We start from the raw sequence: 23779 nt of genomic DNA, 5'->3' as shown, positions 1-23779 counted from the left end.
GGGGGTTGAACTAGATGATCTTTAAGGCCCCTTCTAACCAAATCGTTCTGTGATTCTATAATTTATCCTTAAAATAGAAAACAGGGTAATGATATAGGTGGTCTCTCTAATACACAACATGTATTGTTTAAAAAATATTTGTGAATGTCTTGTTTAAGAAAATTTGTGAATGTCTTGTCTCTAAAAATTAGCTAATATTGACTATATCTAAAAAGCAGTTCAGGAGCTAGCCAGGTTCATTTCTATGGCACACTGAAGTCTAAGGGTAAAGAGAGTCAATGTTCAAAAATGCACAAGATGCCCCAAGCTGATGCTGTAGTTGTAATGGCTTATACACTGTCAGATGTGGAGTTGAGTTAAACTTTTCCCCTTGTTGACGCAGGTTTGTTCAGATGTCTTTAATAGTTACAGTGCGATAGAGTGCTACAGTGCTAAAGCCCTATTTGCCATCGGACTGTACAGTAGGGGATATCACCATTTTAGTTCTTTAATTTTTTCTTCTAAGGGCTTTGAGATTCCAAAGGGGCCCAATCCTCAGCTGTTTGAAATCAGTGGATTTTAATTTAATATTTTGGACTAGACCAGTGTAACAAAGATTTAAGTTTCCTGTTCCTTAGTAATTAGATCCCCACCAGCCTTAACTGTTGCATGTTGTGTTAATTCTAAGCATAAGATTTGGAGAGCTACACATTATTATGTAGCTAATATTATTGAGCTACATATTAGCTACATAGTAGTAGGGCAGGTTATTAAAACAAATTGGTTTATATTTTCAGATTTTCCTCTGCTGGAAAGGACAGCTAGAGGTTGGTGCTGGTTTGGGAGACTTTGAGCTGCCATTCTTACTCTTATACTAAGGATTTGAGAAGGGTCTGAAAAAGGTGGAAGCAATCTAATAACTGGAAGCAAACTAATAACAATGAAAACTTTTGCTTGTTTCTTGATCCCAACCCACTGAATACAGTAAGAACTCTCCTGTGGTTAACTATGTCAGACACCTGAACTGAGATACTTCTTCCCTTCAGATACTCCCTAGAGAATGTAGCATCACGATAGACAAAGCCTTCAGTCCAAAGGCTGAACATTTCAAAATAGAGGGAAATTACTGTGAATCCAAAGGGAATGTCTGGTTTAGAAAACATAGGATTTTTTTTTTTCCCCTCAACATTTAACCTTTCTACATGAATTATTCTTGGATTAGTTTCTAGCTGTGCTTTGAAAGTTGATCCTGAGAGCCTGAATGCTATCCTGTTCCCAAATCACACAGTCAGAAAAGAGCAAAAGTAGCCAGTGCTCTGTTGTGTCTTTCTGTTTCCCCATATGAGAGTTCATCTTTTTGACCAGAATTCTTCTGCTGGGGTTACTGTTGACACAGAGCACCAAGCTGGAAAGCAGAGATAACGTGTGTCACTGCTGCAGTTTGACAGATACTCTGATTCCAACCTCTGCCCCTCCCTTTCCTTTTCTCTGTTGCACAGGTGGCAAAATCCTATTAGGACTGATTTAGTGAGTGGCAGAACAGGTTCATAATTCTCAGCTTCATTTCCTTTTGCAGCTTAAACAAGATTTTGAAGCATAAAATAAATTTTAATCTTTCCAAGGAAAGATGCTAATCTGAAGCCAGCTGTTGGCTCAATATTGGGCTCCTGCTGGCTTTGATAACAACTCATGATTTGTGGAAATTTAGCATGGATTGAGATGTCAGTTTGCAACTCACACTCCAGGCTTCCTTGACTAATGGGAAGTAGACGGGAGTTTATAGGTGGTTGGGGCTCAGCACCATAAAATTTAACTATGCAGTTCATGGAGTTCTCAGCTTCTGCATGTGATCCCCTCTTTGTTACCCACCACGTTTCCTGGACGAGAAGTAGGTGTTCAGTGAAGTCTTAACCTCCCCACACAGTCTTCTGTTATCCATTTATTTCCACCCCACGGTCATAACAAATGCTTTGATTTCACACTTTCAAGAACCATAAAGAGACGATTTTAGCTATTTGGTATACAAACAACACTGGCATATAAATGCCCCAGAACACTAAACCATATATGATTTTAATTTCAGTGATATAAGGTATCAGTGTTAGGAGGTTGATTTAATTCTGTGGTGGTTTGACCTTGGCTAAATGCCAGGTACCCACCAAGTCGCTCTATCACTTCCCCCCCTTCCCCCTTTTTTTCTCAATAGGGCAAAGAAGGGAAAGAAAATAAGATAGGAAAACAAAACAACCCTTGTGGGTAAAACAACAGCAGTTTTAATATAAGCAAAGCAAAGCAAAGGTCTGCACGCGGAAGCAAAAAGAAAACAGATTTATTCTCTACTTCCCATGAACAGGCGATGTCGGGCCTTCTCAGGAAGCAGGGCTCCAATACATGTAGTGGTTGCCTCGGAGGACCAAGGGTGACCCCACCCCCTTCCTCCTTTCTCCCAGCTTTATACTGAGCAGACGTCATATGGTCTGGAATATCCCTTTGGTCAGTTCGGGTCAGCTGTCCTGGTTGTGTCCCCTCCCAAGATCTTGCCCACCCCGTCCCACTGGGGGGGGGGGAAATGTCAGAAAGAGCCTTGGTGCTGTGTAAGCACTACTCAGCAGTAGCCACAACACCACTGTGCTATCAACACCCTGCCAGCTCCCAACATCAAACACAGCACCATGAGGGCTGCTACAGGGGGAAACCAATTCTGGCTCAGCCAGACCCGGTACAAATTCTCATGCAGAAATTAGAAAAACCAAAACTGTGTTCACTATCTATTTAGGATTACAAAACTATTTAGAGGAAATAAAAGTCTAAGAATGTTAACTATTCATCTGATTTAGACTGCAAAAATGTTTTTGTAGTTTACAGTGATTTGGAAAAAAATATGCATTTAAATTTTTATATTTGAGCCTTCAATTGTCTGTTCATTAGTTCTGTAAAACATATCCAGTCAGATTCTATTGTCAGAGGCACTGGTGTAAATCTACAATATTTTCACTGGAGATACTAAAATTAGTTTCAGAGTTTTTATTAATGAGGTCAGGAATTTTCAAGTACTTTTTAGTGGTTGCAGATTTGAATAACATATACTGTTTTCAGATTAAGTTTGGGAAGAAGCTGTCATCAAGACAGGCAATTCTCTGAATGTTGATAAAATGCATGATTGACACCACTATAATTTTGTTTGTTCTAAACTTCTGTTTGTTCCGGGAACTTGACTGTTTAAGATGAAATGACAAGAGCTGTCTACAGTGCTTTTGGACTCAATTTGCTCAAGTTAATTGTGAAATTTATGAGGCTGGAAGACAGCAGAGTCCAGCTTCTCTATTAATGTCATTACTGTAAATGCCTTCTCTCTCTTTTTTTAAAACATCTAAAGGCTTGTTTTGTTATTTAAAATCACTTCTCATCCTAAAGAGAAAAGTCAGAGAGGACTTCCATTTCTTAAAATACTGCTCAGAGCTAGCTTAATTTTTTCTGTCTGAGGAATAGATCTACTTTTTCATTCATTTACATTATAGCACAAACCACATGGATGAGAGACAGATATATGGTATAAGATCTGCTGGATCAGAGTTCATTTAGAGTGATGCTGGCCCTGTGAATCATAATGTCTGCTCAGCCGAGTGGGAGAACTGACTTTGTCTGCAGCAAGCTCATATATCAATTTAAAGAGGAAGGAAAGTTGCCACAGAACCACCGTTCCAACCAGCAGCACCACTTCACAAAAAAGTAATCCTCTGGCATTAATTTCTTGTCAAGGCTGGTGATGGGTTACATTTGCCAAGTAAGATGTGCTCAGCTGAACTGCAGTATCTTGGAAGCGCAATGTGATATGTCACTTTTTCTTTCTTTCTTTTTTAAAGAATGTTGAGTGTTGAAAGTGTCGTTCTGTGAATACTTGCTGTAAATTAAGATAACTATTCTCAGAAGTGCAGACATTGATCTTGGCTTCTAAAACTCTCAGACTATGCAATTCTAAAGCAGTCTGCTCCTGTAGATATCTATAAATCCAGTTTGTATATGAAGTAACTTCTCCCTTTTCTGCTCAAAAAGTATAATCCAAAGCCCATTCCTCCACAGGCCCAATCCTTATTGAGCATTTAAGGATGTGCTTAATGTGAATTAGTCATGTACAAAAGTACTTTACAGAAACATAATCTAAGCCAGTTACATTGGCATTGGTTTAATATAAATTTGCATTCTGAGCACATAACATTTATTTGCATTTGCCCTCAGCATCCTGTATGGGCATATAATGAATATTAGTGCAGTCTCATTTTACAAAGGGGAGCCAAAGATAAGGGAGGTAATTGTTCTGCTCACTGGGTATATGATGAGCTGCCATCAGCACCAAAGCTCAGGAGCTGCCTCCTTCATGCTGTTACTGAGCCAGTAGACTTTCACCTCTCTTGCTTGTGGTATTCAGATCTCCTGATGACTGCAGACTGAAAGTTGTCATTCACTGACCTTGTCACTGAGTTTCTTCCTTGCAGAAGGGAAAATGGTCCTTTGGCATCCAAAGCAAGGTGGAAGGGTTGTGAGGGAAGCACAATGAGCTTTTAAAGAAAGTTTTGTGTCTTTCTCCAGGGTTATTTTTTCTCCACGTGAATAAAGAACTAATGTTAGGGATGGTTTCTTAAGAAAATATTCCTTGTCTGCAGAAATATTTTCCTTTGTTCCTATTGAAGTGCCAGGCAAGATTTATGGGGAAAACATTTTCAATCTTCTATAAAAAAAGATGTTGCCCTCATACTACTGCTTTTCTTTGTGTCGGAGAGTGGCAGGTAGGTGGCTGCTGAAAATAAATGTTATTGTAAGTTCCCCAAAAATCCCCCAGTTTTTTAAGTTACTTGATGAAAAATATCCTCTGCGATTTGCATGGGATACATATTTAGAGATGGAAGCAATGTGCATACTGACAGATCCACCATCTATATTTCATTAGAGGTTGTTTCCTAATGCGTAAATGATAATGATTTTTTTTTTTTTTTTCATGACTGCTTAAATATCTTTTTCTTTCTCTGGCATTCTATTTGCTATATATCATTTGTCACAATATCATGAGTACCAGGATACCTGCTATGATGCAAAGTTGTAGAAGAATTCTTGAATTATTTTTTTAAGTAGCATGCTGTCTGAATTTCTTCTTACTTACATGGACTGAAATAAAAAGAAGTGCTTCCAAAGTCAGTGTTTTAAATTCAGGTTAAATGCAAGAGGATCTAGCTTCATGCATTTATAAATAAATGTGTCTACTCAGGTAAACACATACAAGATAATTTTTATTGTGCATTTTTCCTTTTGCTTCGTTATTTTTATGAAATTTAAAACCAAACAAACCAAGAAATTTTGCAACTAAAACTAACTAGAAAGAAATGAATAAATGCAATAAGAATGAGGAGCAGCAGAAAGATTTTAGGACAATAGTCATGACAAAGACGGTGGTAAGAGCCGTTACACTACACATGGTGTTGTATCAGTAATGCTGATGCTGCCTTTCAGTCACTATATTTTTCATTGGAACTCCTGCATCCTGTTCTAACAAGTCTGAAAATACTAGCAGTGTTCCTTCTAATGTTCTTCTGTGTAGCAGTTAATCCCCTTTTCCACTCAGATTTGTTTTAACTCTTCCAATACTCCCCTTTAATCCCCAGAAGTTCTTAGCTGTTGTCAGTGTATTTTGTGACTTGCTGAAAGCAGGCTGGTCTTCTGCTTTTGTGCCCTTTTCGTTTCTCCCTCTGTGTAGCATTCTCAAACCACACTAGACCGTCCTAGCCACAAGCCTTAGGCTTACCACAATTGTACCACCCTGGACCACCCTGAACTGAGTGATTCTCCTTGGGGAGGTTGTCGATACAAGAGTAAGCTGAAGGATATGCTGAATATTTTGAAGAAGTGTTTTTCACATATCACTGGAAAATTTCTTATTTGTTATGGTAGGTTGTAACTGGTTTCAGTCATAATATTTTCAAATCTGTTCATTCTTCCTAATTAGATGACCAGTTTTTCTTAATTACAATATTATTGTCAAAAAAATAATCTTGCTAATGGAACAGCCTCAACTTTACAAGGACGTACAAAAAAAGATATAAGAACATAGAGAGCTAAACAAATGTGAGCATCATTTTTGCACATTACTTCAGGGTTAAGCTTGAGTAAAATGCCTTGAGTAGCTGGAGCTGTGATTATTTGGGGTTCAAGTGGAAGACCACAAGTATTTTATTTACCTTTTTAAAGAGATAGACTATTATATAATGTTGGGTTTCAATGGAAATGAAAAAAATAATGGGATGTCTGGAAATTTGTGCATAATAACTGAGGGGTTTATGCTTATTTTGAAGTAAATACTATTGTAATACTGGAAGTAATGTATTTTTAATGCATTTGCATGATTAGGAGCTTTATTTCTTTTATTCTGTGTTACAGTTAGTCCTTTGCTTCACACTCTGGAAAAGAAATTTTGTTTTAGTTTCCGTAGGGCTTTTCTCAAACAACACTGCCAGAGCAGAGAAAATTTATGTTAAAAGTCTGAATTGAAGTAGGTAATACATCAAATATGACTTTTCTGGATGACAGGAAAGAAGCAAATTTCTGATATTTTCTTCCTGATGGAATAAAAAACCCACAAACTTTACAAATACTCCGTGAACATCCAAATTATGACCTTAGATGTAGCTTATTCCTAGTTAAGCATCTGGTGTTGCCTGCTGTTCTCAGTGATGTAACTTCAACACTGTAAAATGATGTTTCATTTAGGCAACTCAGTCCATTACAGTTCAATATTAGGTCTACAACAGAGGTAGGAATTGGAGCACTTTTCACAGAGTGCAGAAAAACATTAAAGAGCCTTTTTTTTTAACTTTCTCCCCATCTAGTCTAGTAAGAATTAGGATTTGCTTCTCCGAGTAACAACATTGCATTAATTTACCTTTTACTTGCAAAACTGTAATCTCTTTTATCCTTGAAAATGTGGTTCTGTACTGAATTTATTGACTTTGAATGTTCATCAGCTTATGACAAGAAACTGCTTTGGTATTTTGGAGATCCCTCTTGTTACTCAAATCTGGAATAACAGAGCTAATGGGATCTTAGATATGGTACAGTAGAGAAAATATGTACTAGAGGGTGGGCAGAAGCTCTGGAGAGTTGCTGTGGAAGCACCTACCTTCCTAAAGCCTTGTGACCCCGGTGTGCTAAGCACTAAGCACAGGGGGAGCAGAAAGATAATGATAACCTGAGATCTTCCATGTTTGTTTCTAAGGGAAGCAACAGTAGGTCAAGTAAGTGCAGGGTTTTTTGCTTTGCTGGGTGGTGTTTTCTTGGTTTCTTTTTTTAGCTTTGCTGTTAAAATATGCATAATTTTTGAATGCATGAATTTTAAAAACTAGTTTTTATAATCACAAATAGCCGTGTGGGTTTCAGTGGAATTATGGATGAAGTGTATTGCTCCTGGCTATGTATGAGGGGACAGAGTCCAGACCTTTTGCAATGTGTATCTGCATACAGTATATGTATGCAGTATGTTTTTCCTTGCTTTTGAAAATGAAAGTAAATTTTGACAAATTTTAACAATCAAACAAACAAAAAAAGAACAAACCTCAACCCAGCAAAGAGCTCCCATGCAGTTCATCTGCTTTGAAACATGAAGTTGACTAGTCATGGCTCCTCATAGCCTTTGTGATCTTCATGTCATTTATTCTTCTGAAACTCAAAGGTGCCTTTATGACTTCTTGAACATATTTACTTTGTGGAGCTACAGCTTAAGTGCTTGTCTTTGCTAAGGGGTTTCAATACAGAAGATCTTTTCAGATCAATAAACCAACCACCATTATGGGGGCAAAACCAAACCAAAAACCAGATCACTGTGGGAACTGCACTTCTATGTGTAATTTTTATTTCATGGGAGGCAGGCAGACAGAGTCCACATGTCAGTTTTGCTACTGAACTTAGATAATGTTAAATCAAGCTACAAATGTATTTTAGGGCCATCTGCTGGGGCCTCAGTTCTTAGCTGCATATAGTAATTCTGCAGAAATTTCCCTTTAACACTGGGCCCATCAAACAAGCACCGACCAAGGAATTGTTAACGTGTGTAAGCAAATTGGCTATAGACAGAAAGAATTGCTTTACCTCCATCTGTTTTTAATTTGCTTTGGGGTTTGTTTGTTTGTTTTGAATTATTTTTTTTCTTTTTCAGAAGAGCACAAAGAGCAAATGAAGGATGTAGGATCATGTACTTATATGTATTACAAGTCCCAGCCTAGTTGGGACTCACTGTGCTATAAAAATGAATCTTGCCTGTGAGTTCAGTTGATTTTTTCAGGGGAAAAAAAAATATTTTGTTGTATTTCATTAAATTAAAGTTTTGAAAGATTTTTAATGGAGTTATAAGATGGTTCAAAATAAGAAGATTCTCCTTCCCTTGGCTTCCTTCTGTTTTCCCTCTCATCTACCAATCCTTATTTTTGTATAGCTTCTGACAAAGGAGGAAAAAAATAGGGGCTAAGCACAAACTGTGAAAACAAAAATGTATGGGTTGAAGACAAAAATCAAATCTGCTACTTCATAATCCCTGTTCTTCAGTGTTTTAAAGCTGTCTAATGTCTTCTTACATTTTCAAATGCATATATCTGTAGCACAAGAGTTGTAGATGAGGGTAAAACTTCTTATTTTAGACTTGTATTGGCTGATAGCCATCACAACAATGGCAAACTTACCACATCTGTGGTTGATTATTTGTAACATTTTATAGTGTAGAATTGCTAAGTGGCAATAAGGAACACAGATTAATATGAGGTGGAAATTGCCTGTGTGGTTCTGTATATTAACCTTCAATAGCAGTGGCACAGTAGCACATCTTTCTGATGTTATCAGTGAGTTCATTCTTGGAATAGACTGTAAAAGGATTAAGCCTTTTAAGCATAACCAGCAGACAGAGGTGATTAGATGCATTTCCAAAACAGAGAACTCTATTTCCTGTAGGTCTCATGTAAATCATAATCTAAACAAGTTATCTGGAAAAATAACTTGCTTTGTCCCTCAGAAGATTCTGACTGCAGAAATTTAAGTAGCAAACTGGCAATGTTCTTTCCTTTAAAGGTATTTTGGATGTCTTTTCAATTTATTCATTCTTAAAGATAAATTTTAGAGAAGCAACAGATTTCTTCATGTAGTAGTTATTCTACTCAATACTAGAAATTCTTTTTGCAAAAAGAATGTTGGAAATATTTTGACTAGAAGTACTGCAGGATCTTTAAGATTAAACACATTCTTGGAGGCAGACATATTGCAGTAAAATTTTTCCTTGGATGCCCAGATTCATAAAGATGTGGACTGAATATTCTGAAAAGTTACTGGCTTTTTTTCTGTTTGCTTGTTTTGCAATTTCATGCTATTTTTTTCCCAAATAGAGAGAGCTAGCTCAAAAATGTCACAGCTTGCTCTACATTTTGTTATGAAACATGTTGTATAGCATTCAGGAACAGGATGGTAAAAACTAAGTAAAGTAGCATTAAACAAAACTTATATACCATACGTGTAAGTATTTTTGTGGCAGATGTGGCTGGGGTCCTAGACATGAGAATTTCGATCAGGTTTTTTTACATATCTGAAGTAGTGGCCTAAACAAGCAGAGGAAGAATGACCATTAAATACTGTGAATTTATATTTAGGGTTTCCTGTTACTGTTTGTTTATTTGATGAATACTGAGTAAATCACATGCGCACTGTGGTCAGACATAGGACATTTATAAAATGGAGCAAACTGAAAAAAAACCCACTTTGTTTTCTTTCCTTTAGAGTTTATGTTTTTTTGAAAAGCACGTTGTGTTTTACAAAGGAAAACTATCGTAATAGTGTTAATGTAAATTACCCATGATTTGAACAGTGCTTTCTGTAAAACTATTAGAATGCAACAGCATTCTGCACAGTCTTTGTAGCCTATAGGTAGGTTTTACCAACTGAAGATTGTATTTATAAAAATGCTGTGTGGAGAATCAGACTTCTTTTCTAAACTTTTATTTTTGTTTGAGGCTTTCTTATCTCTTAGTTTTTCTTTTTTGTTCAGAAAAATGCTACCATCATAACACTTTTTGTAATGAATCTAGTCTTTCTTGAAAGTCTATCCATTTAAATATGACTTCAGCATTACCAAGTTGTGCTATTTATCAGCGCAGTGTTGCTATTATTAGTATTATTAGTCTTATTAGCAAGATATTAGCAAAATGAAGAGGTTTTTTTAATAATTATTGGTACACTTTACTGTGAATATATAAGAAATTCCTTATTTTGTTGAGAAAGTGGCTGTGCCTTTAACTTTAATGCAATTCACATATTTTGTGTTTCTGCTGTAACTGTCCATGTGGACAAACCTGGTGAACATTGAATACCCAGTAATGTATAATATTTTAAAGATGGAACAAGATAAGCCCCTTCATCTACATGAATCTTTGTGTGATCATAGCTGCCTACTTTTCAGTAATTCCTTTTGCTCTGAATTCTAACTCTCAAGTTGAAAGTGGCCCATATCTCTTGGTCATTAATTTCAAGCTGTTGGTGAAGCAGGCAAGAGAGCTGAAAACAGCCGATCTACAGTACAGCCATAGCAAGATTCCTTTAGGTTCATATAGACTGTTCTTCTTCAGGCAGTTTTTGTGAATGGTCCAAGTGTTTTACCACTGCATCTAGACTGTTTCTGATGATTGTGCTGTATAATTCAGTTTTTGCTTGGGGCTGTCTAGTCACTCCGCTGGGGACATCGTGAACACAGTGTTGTTAGTTTGGTTAGTTTAACAGCCATTCTAAGTAATGCAGTGTGGGACAGAGGTTTAAAAATGCACAACAGAATTTGGTCTGGGTCTTTCAGTGTTTTAACTTAATAGCATTTTTTTTTATATCACCAATTTTACATTTAGACCTACAGCAGTACTTTTGTTGTAGTGACAGATGTCTTTCCAGACACATGCGTGCATATTTAAATGGAGCTGGCATAGCATAATCTTTCAAAAAAAGATGAATTTAACAGAACTTTTTTGTCTGCACAAATTAATTAAATGGTTATGAGAACATAGATCGCTACTTTATAATAATTAGAGTTGTGTTTAATATAATTAATACTCTATATTAGAAATGGTGTGAAATAGCATTATTCTCTTGCACCGTTAAGGCATAATTGTAACACTAGATTTGTCTGAGTAAACAGTATCACTGCATGCCACTCCCAAGAGCATCTGTCTCTGGTAATGACTCTCAAGAGCAAGACCTCTGCACTTCTGAGCTTCACAGAGATCACACCAAACTAACGTCCTATGAGAACTAACATCAAATCAATGGATTGCTTATTACCTGAGCTGTTTTGCTTCATTTTATTATTCCTCATAATAGAACTAATAGTGTGAAAGAATATGAGAGTAGTACACACCAGCAATTTGTTCCAAATGTTGTCTGAGCCTGCTGGTGCATGAGTTTCTGAAGAAAAGTTAATCTATTTCTAGCAAAGAATTGCAGAACTTTTGCTCATTTTGCTCTCTCTAAAAAGAACTGTGAAAATTTTTGGAAACTGTAAGAAAAAGTGCCCATGCATAAAATTAAAACAGGAAGTGTCCTGTCAGTGGAACTCAATTTAATCTTTTCTTAGCATGAAAAAAAAAAAAAAAAAAGTAAATTTATTTCTTACAATCAGCTTACTGGAAAATGATATAACAGGGCTAGACTCAAACAAAAAAAATGATGCAATACTGTCAATACCTGATTTAATGCTTTAAGTAGCAATCCTGCTGTCAGACATTGTCCAGGGAGGTTTAGAATATATTTATGAAAGCTGTAGTAATAATGACTATAGAGTAGACAAACTGCAGCTATCTCAGTTCTTGGTATTCTTTAGAAGTGTAGTTGTGGTAGGTGGAACGACAAATACATTTTTCTAATTACGAAACACATTTTCTGTTTCTGAACAAAATTGCCAAGCAAAGGTCGAGGGGTTGAGTCAATATTTGAGTCTTTGCTCTCACTGATCTTACTGCTTCGCTGTAAAGATTGAGACTGTAAGTTATTCAGACTTTCTTCCTTACCTCACTACTGATAGTGTGTGTTCAGATCTGATTGGGAGAAGGATAGCTGAGATGCAGCTTAAGTGGTTTCATATGATACTAGCAGAAGGATGAACAGTGTTTATAAAGAGTCTTACCTAACTTGCTATACCTGCCAATGCAGGAGTGAGGAAAAAGCCCCATGCAAGTTCCTCAACTGCTTGAGGAAACATGGAGAAAAAAAAGGAAAAAGGCCAGTGGTTTTCTGTCAGTGTGACTGGGCAGTTCAGGTGAAGTTGCGCTGTGAGGCATGAAGAAGAAGACACCATGCCCCCTTTTCAACCAGTGTTCTGCTCACATGAGGAAAGAGACTGCCCATTTCCCAGAAGCAGTTTTGTGACCAGATGTACTCTGCAAGGGGTAGAGCCTCTTGTGACAGTTCCTAGGCTGTCTGAAATGTTGGAGTCATAAAAGCATACAGTGGAAAAGCTCTGGCTGAAAGGTTTAAAATAGGATGCATTATAATTTTGGTTGGGTGTAACACCTAGGACTTTCATTAAACTGTTGGCAAAAAGTCTGGATGAAAGGGAGAAGGAAACATGATTTATGTTCAGCTAAAAAAATCAAGTGAAAGGTGGTGAAAGGGAAGAAAGTGCATATGAAGATTTTCTTTAGTCTAAAGAGTATATGGGTTGGACAAACAACGTATTTGTCTTTATCTGCATGTTTCTAGTACCAGCTACAATACAGACTAATTTCTTTCCACTTGCCAAACTTGTGCATCTCCTTGCTTCTGCTAATCCCAAGTGGGAAAACTTGGAGCAATAGATTGCTTGTGTCAAGGAAGTTTGGGTGGCCAAGGAAGGAGTGTGTGATGTAGCACAAACCCTGCAAGCCAAAGGTGGTAGTAGTGTGTGAGACTATGGTGACACAGCAGAGCATGTATTTGTCAGTTTAGTGAGTTCCCATCTAGGGAAAGTCTGTGAGAACCTTCAGAGTACCACATGCTTTTCCATTGTTTTGTTCTCTACCTTACGTCTAACCACCTTCACTTTTTCCATTCTATTACAAACCCTCGGAGGATCATTTGTATGGTAATTTTTGTGAATTAAGTATCCTGGGAGATAGATGAACATCATTAAACTATTATCACATTTAACATTCCTGTTGCCAAAAGTGGAAGGCTAATTTTACTCCTTTAATTTCTTATGGATTGCTTTGCTTTTTTGTGGTAGCCACAGGTGTCCAATTTATTCCCAGCTCTGTGGAGATATGCTCATTTTGAGTCTTAGAAAATACACAGGTTGTAGTAAGTTGGAAGTGCTTGCATGTGAGGATGGTTACAATATCTAGAAAAAGTACTTAAAAATTAATATTTTTAGCAATGACATTGACTATTCTTAGTCTCTTGAAGGAGATTGCTTTTGTTCATGACTTCAAGGTTCTGCCTTGGTCCACCATGATCATCATCTGCCGATGAGCATAGTCCTCTCATCCTTTTTTGTAAAGTATTATTAGATTCAGCAAGACTGTATGGCTGAACTGTTGGGTCAAGAGCTGGCTCTGATTCTATTCACTGTTAGATGATTTTTGACTTAAGAGGATTAAGTTTTTTCTTGTTTGTAACATTAATTTTTCTTTCATGAGCAGGTAACTGTGGCAGCAGCCACATTTCCACTTCATATTTCATCTCTAGTTTTTCTATTAATCATATTACATTTCCAATTAAGTTCTACTTATGAATTTGTTTCAGTGTGGTTCTTAGGGGAATCAGTAAATGTGTTTTATAATTAAGTGCTCAAATATTAGAATTTAATAGTTCGTAATTAGAGGGTTTTTAAATTAGAAATCTGTCTTCCTATACAATTTGAGGAGCTAAAATCTAATTTACATCTTCACCTTAAGGAAAATTCATAAAATGAACTAAACTAAAGCAGTGAAATACATTTTTAATTAAAGGGAGGAAACTGCTAATCAAGTGTAACTTAGGAACATAACCTAATAGTGAAGGTACTGTATAATATCATATAGTTTCTTTATGCTATATAATGAAATACAGTGGTTTAAAAAATTAGATGAAGCATTACTTAAAGCAGTGAATTTCAATTTGCCGTATGAAGTGTCCCATGGCAGAAGTATTCCCATTATCTTCAGTCTTATTGTAGAAATAAATATATACTTACTCAAGCACATGAATAAGGACTAATAATATTTGCATTGTTCAGTGGCATACATGCTGTCATGCAAATACTTGATACTGAAGGCACGTGTGTGTGTATATGTATATCTGTTTATAGTTACTTCCTGAGGTGCAAGGAGTCATAGTTGTGTTGATGGGTGGTTAGGGCTGTGTTCACAGCAGAAATCCTGTTTTTAGCTTGGCCAAAAGTTCTCTGCAAGCAAAATGCTGAATCTGTGGGAAAAAAACCACAAATTCTACATGGAATATTGGCCAGGAACAGGTATTGAAGCTCCAGAGCTGAAAGAATGATTTTCCTGTACTAGCTAAAAAGAGAGAGTCCCGAGTTCAGACCAGTATTAACAGGATTGGTTTAAGATGTAAGCAAAACAGGCTATTGCCTACAGTGGCACACTGATGGGATTGGCCTTTAGGAAGACACTCGTGACATTTTTGTGCCTGACCTCAGCTTGGCTCTGCAGAAACAGCACTGTGAATATCCCAGATTACATGTACATTACTGGGCACAGAAGCTTTCCCCAATTCTTGAGCCTGGGTGGATGCTGAGGCCACATCTTGATCCAGTCTGAGCAGGCTCTCTATCCTTATCCATGAAAAAAATACCTAGATGTGCAGGCTTAGCTGAACACAGGTATTTTCTGGCAGCCTGCCTGGAGAACCAGGATATCAGGACTCCAGTGCATCCCTGCAAGTAGGTCTAGACACTGCCTGAAGCATTTTCTCCAGTGATGATCCTGAGAGCAAATAAGCATCAGAAACAAGCTCCTTGGTACATGCCCCAGTCAGTGGTAGCCCTTGTCCCTGGCTGCATATCTTGCTCTCGCTACCCTGCTTCTGCTTCCCTGTATAGCTGCTGTGTGGAAAGGTGTACGGAAAAGGGCTGCCACGCCAGGGAGAAGGGGACCCCTGAAGACTTGTTTGTCCCTTCTGCCTTGCATCCCCTTCACTGGGGCAGTGGTGCAGCACTGCCTTATGATGGCAAGGACACAGTGGCAGAGAGAGCTCTGGAGCAAGCCATATGTGTAGGGTCACACTTGGTTATTTAGGTGGAGGAGTGTGTTTGGTTTTGTCAGCCTGAGTTGCAGAGAGAGATGTCCTGGGGGAGCCATCCTGCCGCCTATTCAGTATAGCTTGAGCTACCTGGAAAGGGTGAGCCAGTCCTGAGACTAAACTCATGTCCCCTGGGCATCTGGTACAGCAGGGCCATAGAAGGTATCTTAGCAAGTGGGTTTGCCTTAAACTCTGGTTAAATCTTCCAAGACAAAGTTCATCTAAGTCTTAAGGGGTTTGTAGGCCATGAACTGACTTTCCACGCTGATGAAGTTTCTCTGCTGTGATTAATAGCAAGTAGCATTATTTTTTTCATTATTTTAGCACAGTTAAAGGTTTGTGCAAGAAATACCTCACAGAATGGTGTTTGCCTTGGAAACCTGACCCTGCTCTTTGCCTTAATTTCCTTATCCTCTAATGACACCCCTGGTGCATCTCTACTTTTCATCAATTTAGTTGTGGTTTCCTCAATAGTGGCTGATGACCCAGGCAGGAAGTCCTCACGAGCATCAACACAAGCTGGTATGTTCATGATCTTTGTCCTCTTGCTCATGACTTGTTGACATATTGAGGGTAGATCACTCAGATGTCTTTAAACACTTGGGTGATTTAAGGAAGCTTTTGCATTTGCACCTTTATATAACACAAATTGTATGTCTGTAATTGCAATTATATCAGGAGATATGTTTTTGGCTCATATTAAGCTGCACTATGCTGCTGAAGAAGTGGAAAAGGATCTAAATGTAAATGGTAAACTGGGACACAGGATCTGCTGAAATCAGTCTTTATTAATTACTTTGGTGGTGGTGGTGGTTTTGGTATTATGTGATCTGACATTACTGGGTGCTTTTATTCTCGGGGTGTGGGGGGAATGAACAAGATCCTTATTTGAAATTGTACTTTTGGTTTTTGACTAGCTTAATTCACATTTTCCACTGAATTATAGGTTGAAAAACTCAGTAATGAATGATGCTGACTTAGTTGGCAAGATGATCAGCTGCTACACATACCGCAATGGTACGGATCACAGGCCATAATAAAAAATTACTTATGTGTTATGCCCTTCATTAATATTTCAGGACTCAGACAGTAAAGGGAGCAATTTATCTCAGTATAAGTTAGAATACTGTTTAATAAGATTTTGTGAGGAGACAAGATTAATGTTAATAAAGTTTTTTCATTGACAGGAAAACAGTGTTAACATTAGTAACTCACTCTTTCTGTTGAAAGTACAGCATTTGTTTTACAGCTATCCACAACAACAAGGTTAAACTGAAAAAAAAGCATGGACTATAAACAAGGTCAGGCCTATAAAAAAGTAAAACATGAATCTGTTTTCCTAGGCTAAAATCTTATTAGAATGAATATTCTTACAGATCAGAATGAAGGTGATGGAGGCTATAAAGCTATTCAAGCAGAATAATTCAACTTTAGTGTCTCTCCATTCCAGGAAGTGGCTATTTCTTTTTTTATACTCAAACAATGAATTTGAAACTTGGCTAATTACGAAACATAGCAAACTTGAAGCCTAGTCTCCTTGATTCTGAAAATAATACATGTAACTTCATTTCACTTCTCAGGGTTTAAGGCATAAATGAGCTTGGTACAGGGTTTCTTGAAGGTATATTAAGCAAAGTCTATATTCAAGAAAACAATACATTTGCTGTGCTTGGGTAAGTGTTTCCCCTTCTGAATATATTTGGCTTCATTAGGATGACACATAGACATGAATATGGAATATTTGGTTCCTGTGAGATTGCTCATACACAGCTAAGGACTTTTCTAGGTTATAGCAATATACATGCTGACGCTAATATGGTACTGTTGTAGTTGCACTGATAATATTTTAATGACGACACAAATAAGGTTTGAATAGTTATGTGTATTATTTTTATGCATAGGTTCTGATCAAAACATGGTATCTATAAAAGTCTATGTGCACATACTTAGAAACTCCGAATTTTTTATATATCCCAAACTGTAATGGCATATTGAGTCACCACCTTTCATGTATGTGTAATACAAAAAATATGTTCAATACCAGCATTCATAAATTCTGTGTCAGTCCACTTGCGTATAATACACACAACAGCATATCAGGAGCAAAACTGTGGCATAACAAGAACCTTTGTGATTGATGACTTCCCATTCTAAATTGTTCTGTGTTCACATGCAAACACTACAGTCTACATTGCCCATAGCCCTGCTGAATTTCCTGTCTACCAGTCTCTATGGTTTTCCTGTCTCTGTGAATATTTAATTAATTATGGCAGGAGGAGCAACTAAAACTGTAGAAATAGGAGAGCAAATAACTCATAAACTGGTGGTTATAAAGCATCCTGTCTAAATTTGTCAGGGAAGGGAATTTTATTTTCGATTTTCACTTCTCAGATGTGTGGAGTATTTTGCTAGAAATTCCTAGATTCATATGCAGAAATACTCCTTTCATATGACGAACAAAATATGGCTAAAACAATGGGAGAAAATGTCTCTTTCAGTGTTTTCTTGTTTTGGTTATTGCTTATTTTGGATAAGCAATTAAAAATAGCAGGACATGTATGCACAGCTGTGAAAGTAAATGTTGGACACAACTAAGCACATAATACCAAATTTTTCTTCCAGTGTAAATGTTCAGCCCTCCCTGAACTCTGTTTGTTACAAGTTTATCTAAGGCAGAATCTTGCCTGTAGCCAACATAATTATTAAATATCACCCTTGAATGTAAGTCACAGGTAGAAAATGTTTCATGACTCAGCCTGATACTTATACATCTGCACGGTTGCATATTATGTGACCCAGAACAGACAATACTTTTTGCTTCGCAGCTGGAATGTGCAGATTAAAAATACTTAAGTTTGTTATCTATACATATCTAAGAAGTTGGATTTGCTTGTGTGAGTATTCTAGTCCAGAGCTATAGCTTGCAGCATATTCTTTGATTGGAGCATGCCCATTTTAAGTTAGGGAAGTCCAATGTGAAATACTGGGTGCAAACTGGTAACTGCATGCGATAAATATGTACGTATGTGCACACACATACATTCTGTCCCCTTCACCACCCACAAAGGCTGCAGAAGGTCTGTGCAGAAGCAGTCCTATGGATGTCACTTGGGCTGGTCATCTAAGCATGGTCCACACGGTCTAATGTAGAGAAGTGTAGTTTTGTGAGTATGATTGCTGTGCTCTGTGATGAAGCAAACAAGGGTTAAAATAATTCTGAGTATTCAAGGTTCTTACTGTTTTGCTAATAGATGCTGATTCCCTTTCTGGTTTGGTACTTGCTTTTAAAATTCTACTGTCCTATGGAAATACCTACAGAAGAGAATGTATCTGTCCCTCAGAGTCTGTTATTTCCACACATGGAAATTTTGTGTACTTACAGATTCTAATGAACAGTTTATTTTGAAGAAATTCTTTGTTCTCTGTGCAGAAAATCTGAAGAGGGTTATGATGGTGCTTGGGAAATGTGCAAGGCTTTCTGCGGTAGGAAGAATATCAGATGACTTGCTTCACATGTCTATTGAGTTTTGAGAAGTCCAATTTTAGCTCCTCAAAGATGGAATCAAAGCTCCTGAAAAATTCTAATCATGGCTGTCAGATTGATGTTTGCTTGAGACAAACACCAGCAGTAAACATGGCCTGCAAGATTTATTCAGGGAATAAAGCGTAACATTTACACAGAAAGAGGGCAGCCTTGGAGTGAAGAGAGATGATCAGAGCTGACCTTTGGCAAGAAGTACAAATTTCTAAGTATGAATGCCCCAGTCAAACAGATTAGTTTCCAGGACAGTTAATTCCTGATGAAAGAGAAGGTCAGACAGAGAGCATATGTGGGACCATTTTGAGTTTAATTTATTTTAGTGTATTAAACAAAAATGCCAGATTGCATTTTACCAGACACTCTTTAAGAAAAGTAATTGCTTAAGTGATAACAAATATTTTAGAAGTATAAACCTAAAGCCAAATTACTTCAAAAGCTGGTAAAGAGCTGTCACTGGTGAAGAGGAATTGCTTTGACTGGACTGGAGGTCCTTGATTGAAGACACCCGATTTCTCAAAGTCTTCCTTGGTCTTTGGGTGGATGTCTTTGGGTAAATGTCGTCTTCTTCTGTTTTAGCTGTGTGAAATGGGAATGGCATTGAAGCTTTTTATTGATATAACTGTGTGTATAAGTTATTTAGATATTTTGGGTGTTCAAAACTCTCTGCATTTATTTTGGTTTTGTGTTTTGTTGGTTTTTTTAATGGTCAGGGTTGTTCTGCAGGGCAAGTAGCCTTTTCATCTTGCAAATCTGTATTGAGGATTGTAATTTATGCTCCATGTGAAATGGCTTTGCTACAAATGTGATCCTTGTCTCACATGAAATGGCTTTGCTATAAGTGTGACACAGTGACATTAGTGTGAGCCAGTCAGCTTGCCAGATTGCTATTAGTTTGTAATAAACATTTAGAAAAATGAAGCATCATTAAAGGAAATCAGCTGTTTCATGTAGCTGCTGCATATTTATAGACACTCTGCTTACATGAATTAATTAGTCCCTGATTGGGGGAAGCACACTGTATCTCCACCTCTTGGCATCTTTCCATTCTGTTTCTTCTTTTGCTATCCTCTACTGTACTGGCATCCACAAGAGAAAATTAATAATTTTAAAACCACTTGGTATAATACAAACAGTATGATTGTAATACAATTTTAACATAGGTATGCCTTGATACTTATGCACAGCAGAAGACCATTACCTTATGATAATCTTCTACTCAGTAATACTATCTGTTAATTAAAAGAACAAACATTATGCAGGCTGTGTTATCCAGCCAAAAAAGGTTTATTTTGTTTTTTTGTTTCACCTCACCATTTTCAGTGGAATTGACTGTTGTTCTGTGATTATATAACCAGAAACTAGTCTGAGCAGCCAGATTGATGTTACATTAAATTAGTTATTTACTGCTGTGATTTTAGCATCATTCCAAACCCTTTTAAGACGCTTGCCTAGATGGAAGTTGGCATTGAGAGTCTTCTTTAAATTAATATGTCAGTCCTAGATTCATATTTGTCAAAACTTTCAGTTTTCTTGTTTGGTGCCCACAAAATAACATTCTGCGTTGTCAAAGGGTTACTAATGGCAGCAATTTAAGAAAGATATTCTTTCAGAGTATATTTTATTTTTAAAATTTTCTACTTTGACCATCCATTGGGTACCTTTATGCATAAAGAACATTGCAGAATAGATTAGATTAACTCATTAGAGTGAAGGTGAATACTTCTGAGGCAACAATTACTGTTTGTTCACAAGAGTAGGCGTTAGAGGTTTTTCTTTTTCAGGCATCCAAAATCTGGACTGCGGAACAAGTAATTGAATTAATTTTATAAAATATAAATGATCAAAAAGTGGGAATTGCAGTTTGAAAGAGGCATTCTGCATAGCTGGAGATTACAGGAAAGCAGAAGGGAATGCATTTGACCTTAGCATGTAACATTTGTCGTTCATTTGCTAAGCAAAAAAGAATGATAAAACATAACTGAACTGTTGTTTAGAATCAGATGCTTTTGAGTGTCATTCCCCCACATTTCCAAAAGGTTCTTGGGACTAGGACATTCCTCAAGTAAATCAGAGTAACCACAAGAAAAGTTTTTAATGGGTATTAGCCATTGAGGTGAGTTTGATCAAAGAGATGAGATCAGGTGAGAAGCAAGTGGGATTTCCAAGGAATAATAAACAGTAAACGCTTTGCAGTAGCATTGCATCATACAAGTTAGTGGATGTCTCTTGGATGCACTTGTGGACAAATATCAATACAAATTCCTGACAGAGAAGTTTCAGGTCTGAAGTCACACTAGTAGAAAACAGGTCCAGCTGCCATTGGTGTAGTGGTTATATTAGCAGCATTTTGTAAGTGTCACTCAGTGCACATTCACATTGTTTAAAGCCATTGGGCATCCAGCAACATTGCGAGATGGGTAGGAGTGTGCAAATGAATCTCTGCAGTCTGACCCAGTCTGTTGTATTTTTTAGATAGTGTCATAGCTGTATTTGGAGCTTCATAGTGTGCATGCAAAAACGAAGCCCACCTTTTTAGAGTTCGTATTCTGATTTAAAGAATCAGACAATAATGGGTCATGAGAATTATTTTTCTGGACAGAAGAGGAAAGCATGTGAATGTCAATTTCTAATAGCAATTTATTTAATGCTTTTATCACTACCAGATTAATAATCAGTTATGTCAGCCTTTTCAGTAAATTAACATTCACTTAATTTTAGCATTAGAACTTCACATTACACTTAACTTTTACATTACAACTGTAACATTGAAGTTGTTTATTAAAAAAAGGTTAGTATTTTTAATAGAGCAGCAGCAACAACAAAGAAATCTGAAATCGCTTTGATGATACAAGTAAGTATTCTCATGCAGGAAAGCTGTACTGTTGGGGCAGTGGAGTAGGCCTGAGTAGGGAAATGAGCACCGCATCAAGAAAGTCATCTTTCTCACAGCTGCACAGCAGATTGGTATAGAACAGAAGCTTTTGTGCAGTGCGCTGACCATTAGGCTGTGCAAATTATTCTCTGTTCCTGGGTTGTCAATGAACAGTTTAATTGAAAACTGACCTCACTGCTCTGTATGCCAGATAGCTGGAGTAGGATTGGAGCTGTAACTGGACAGTAGATGCCTTTTCCATGAAGTGACATTATAGTGCACAGAGGTTCTTGGGCACGGTACTATAGTGATGTGACATTTCTGCAAATCACAAAGCAGTTTCTTAAATCAAATTTGTCCTTGATGATTACTTAGCATGTTAATAGATTAGATTTTAGCTACTTTTATGCTGTCTAATAAGTGTCTTCGTTTGTGCACTCACCTTTTCACCTACCCATGGGATTATTATGGTATCTAATAAAACATCAGGAGTCTGCAGTTTATTCCAGGAGGGATTTGGCTCTTATTTTCATCTCTTACTGCCAATCAGCAGTCTTACATTGAAAGGTAATTACATTATCCTCTAGGCCTTCCCAACCTCCACTGAGTGCATATAAATTCAAGGAGTCAAGTTTGCTAAAGGACTATGCTTGATACTGTCATGTCAAAGCTCTGAAACAAAACACTTCAAAGGTATTTTCTGGAAAAAGTCCAGTTAAATTTGTTTGTTTGCTTGTGATTTCTGTTTCTAAGAGACTTTTTCTCCAAAACATGGCTGAGACAGTGACAAGTATGGTTCCACTGTTGTGTATAGTTGATATTAAGCACGCACATTTTACGAGTAGGAATAGAATCTGATATCTGAATTCAAAACTGAGTTCCTCTTGGCTAATGTAAGATCATCAGATGTACAAGACACTTTTTCAGATACCTGTGCAACCCCCTTATCTTCATTAATGATGTGTAGTTATATGAGATAACAAAATTATATGTTCATTTGGAACGATTTGTCAGTTTTACTGTGAAACTTGCTGGAAAACACTGTCTAGCTATTACCTCTTTCTTACCTTCCTTGCCTCTGTTTTGTTAAGCAGTAAAATCTTACTTCCCCCATAAAGTCAATGGATATGAATCATGTACATAGAAGAAACTTTATGCAGTAAGAACTTGTCATTTCTGCAAGTCACGTTTCTGACTACAAGTGCAGTTTAAATGCATCGTTAGCAATCATTATTGTGTAATGATACAAGTTTAAATGTAAAAACCTGTCTCTCTGTGAATTTTTTTTAAAAAATAGTTAAATTAGTATTCACTCCCCGTATAAGGGTATTTAAGAAGGTTTGACCACTGCTTAAATTAGGTTAGACGCTGGGTCATTGGTATGTCGCCTAAATTAAAAGTGATCTAAATTAATCTGTGTTAGAAGTTTGTATGGGCTTAAAAGATCCAATTAAAACTATTGCAACTTTTATTCTGAAGACAAGGGCTTAAAATCAGAAAACAATTATTCCTTTAAGACCTATAATTAATCTTCCTCTTTCTCAACAGTTCTGAATTATTCCTTTAAATTACATTTTTTAAGTCATAAACTAGTCCATAGTGCATCCTTATGCAGTCATCCTCCTACTTTCATTGCTTTGTTATTGCTTCTGGTAGTTTTGTAGATGTTTTAAAGTCCTCTTTTCAAGATGTCTTTGATCTCTCTTTTCAGTTTTGGCTGTTCATTACCGGACATTTTTATTTTTAATCTCTCTCTTCTGTAAATCCCTGCAGCTCCCTGATGTTTTAGCCACTTTTTCCTTGTTCCATTTTCACAATTAGGAATTCTCTACTATGTAGAAAGTACAAGAACAAACTTCTGAACAGAATGATCTTTCCAGATATTTTTAAGCATTTCTTATGTTTTACACCTGACATGTCAGAATTTTGGAGAAATGAAATATTCCTACTGCCATTATTTTAAAAAGGTTTTGTCTTTTTTTTTTTTTTTTCTTTAGTTATGAAGGCCATGGTAAAAATACATGGAATTTTGGTGGGAAACACATTTTCCATTAGAGAAAAGCTGCATTTGTTTTTTAAAAAATTATGGAATGAACTAAATGGAATAGGAG

The 23779-nt window shown here is 36.9% G+C and overlaps 1 protein-coding gene across 1 annotated transcript in view; it reads left to right on the top strand.

Moving 5' to 3' along the window:
- The window catches only part of CNTNAP2 (contactin associated protein 2), a 1208164-nt gene that overhangs the window by 233474 nt on the left and 950911 nt on the right, over positions 1-23779 (top strand). The gene's annotated exons all lie outside the window — the stretch shown is intronic.

Source organism: Strix aluco, chromosome 1 (genome assembly GCF_031877795.1).
Source record: "Strix aluco isolate bStrAlu1 chromosome 1, bStrAlu1.hap1, whole genome shotgun sequence".
Lineage (NCBI taxonomy): Eukaryota > Metazoa > Chordata > Aves > Strigiformes > Strigidae > Strix > Strix aluco.
Note: the sequence above shows the minus strand (reverse complement) of the source record. Positions and strands in the feature narration are given on the sequence as shown.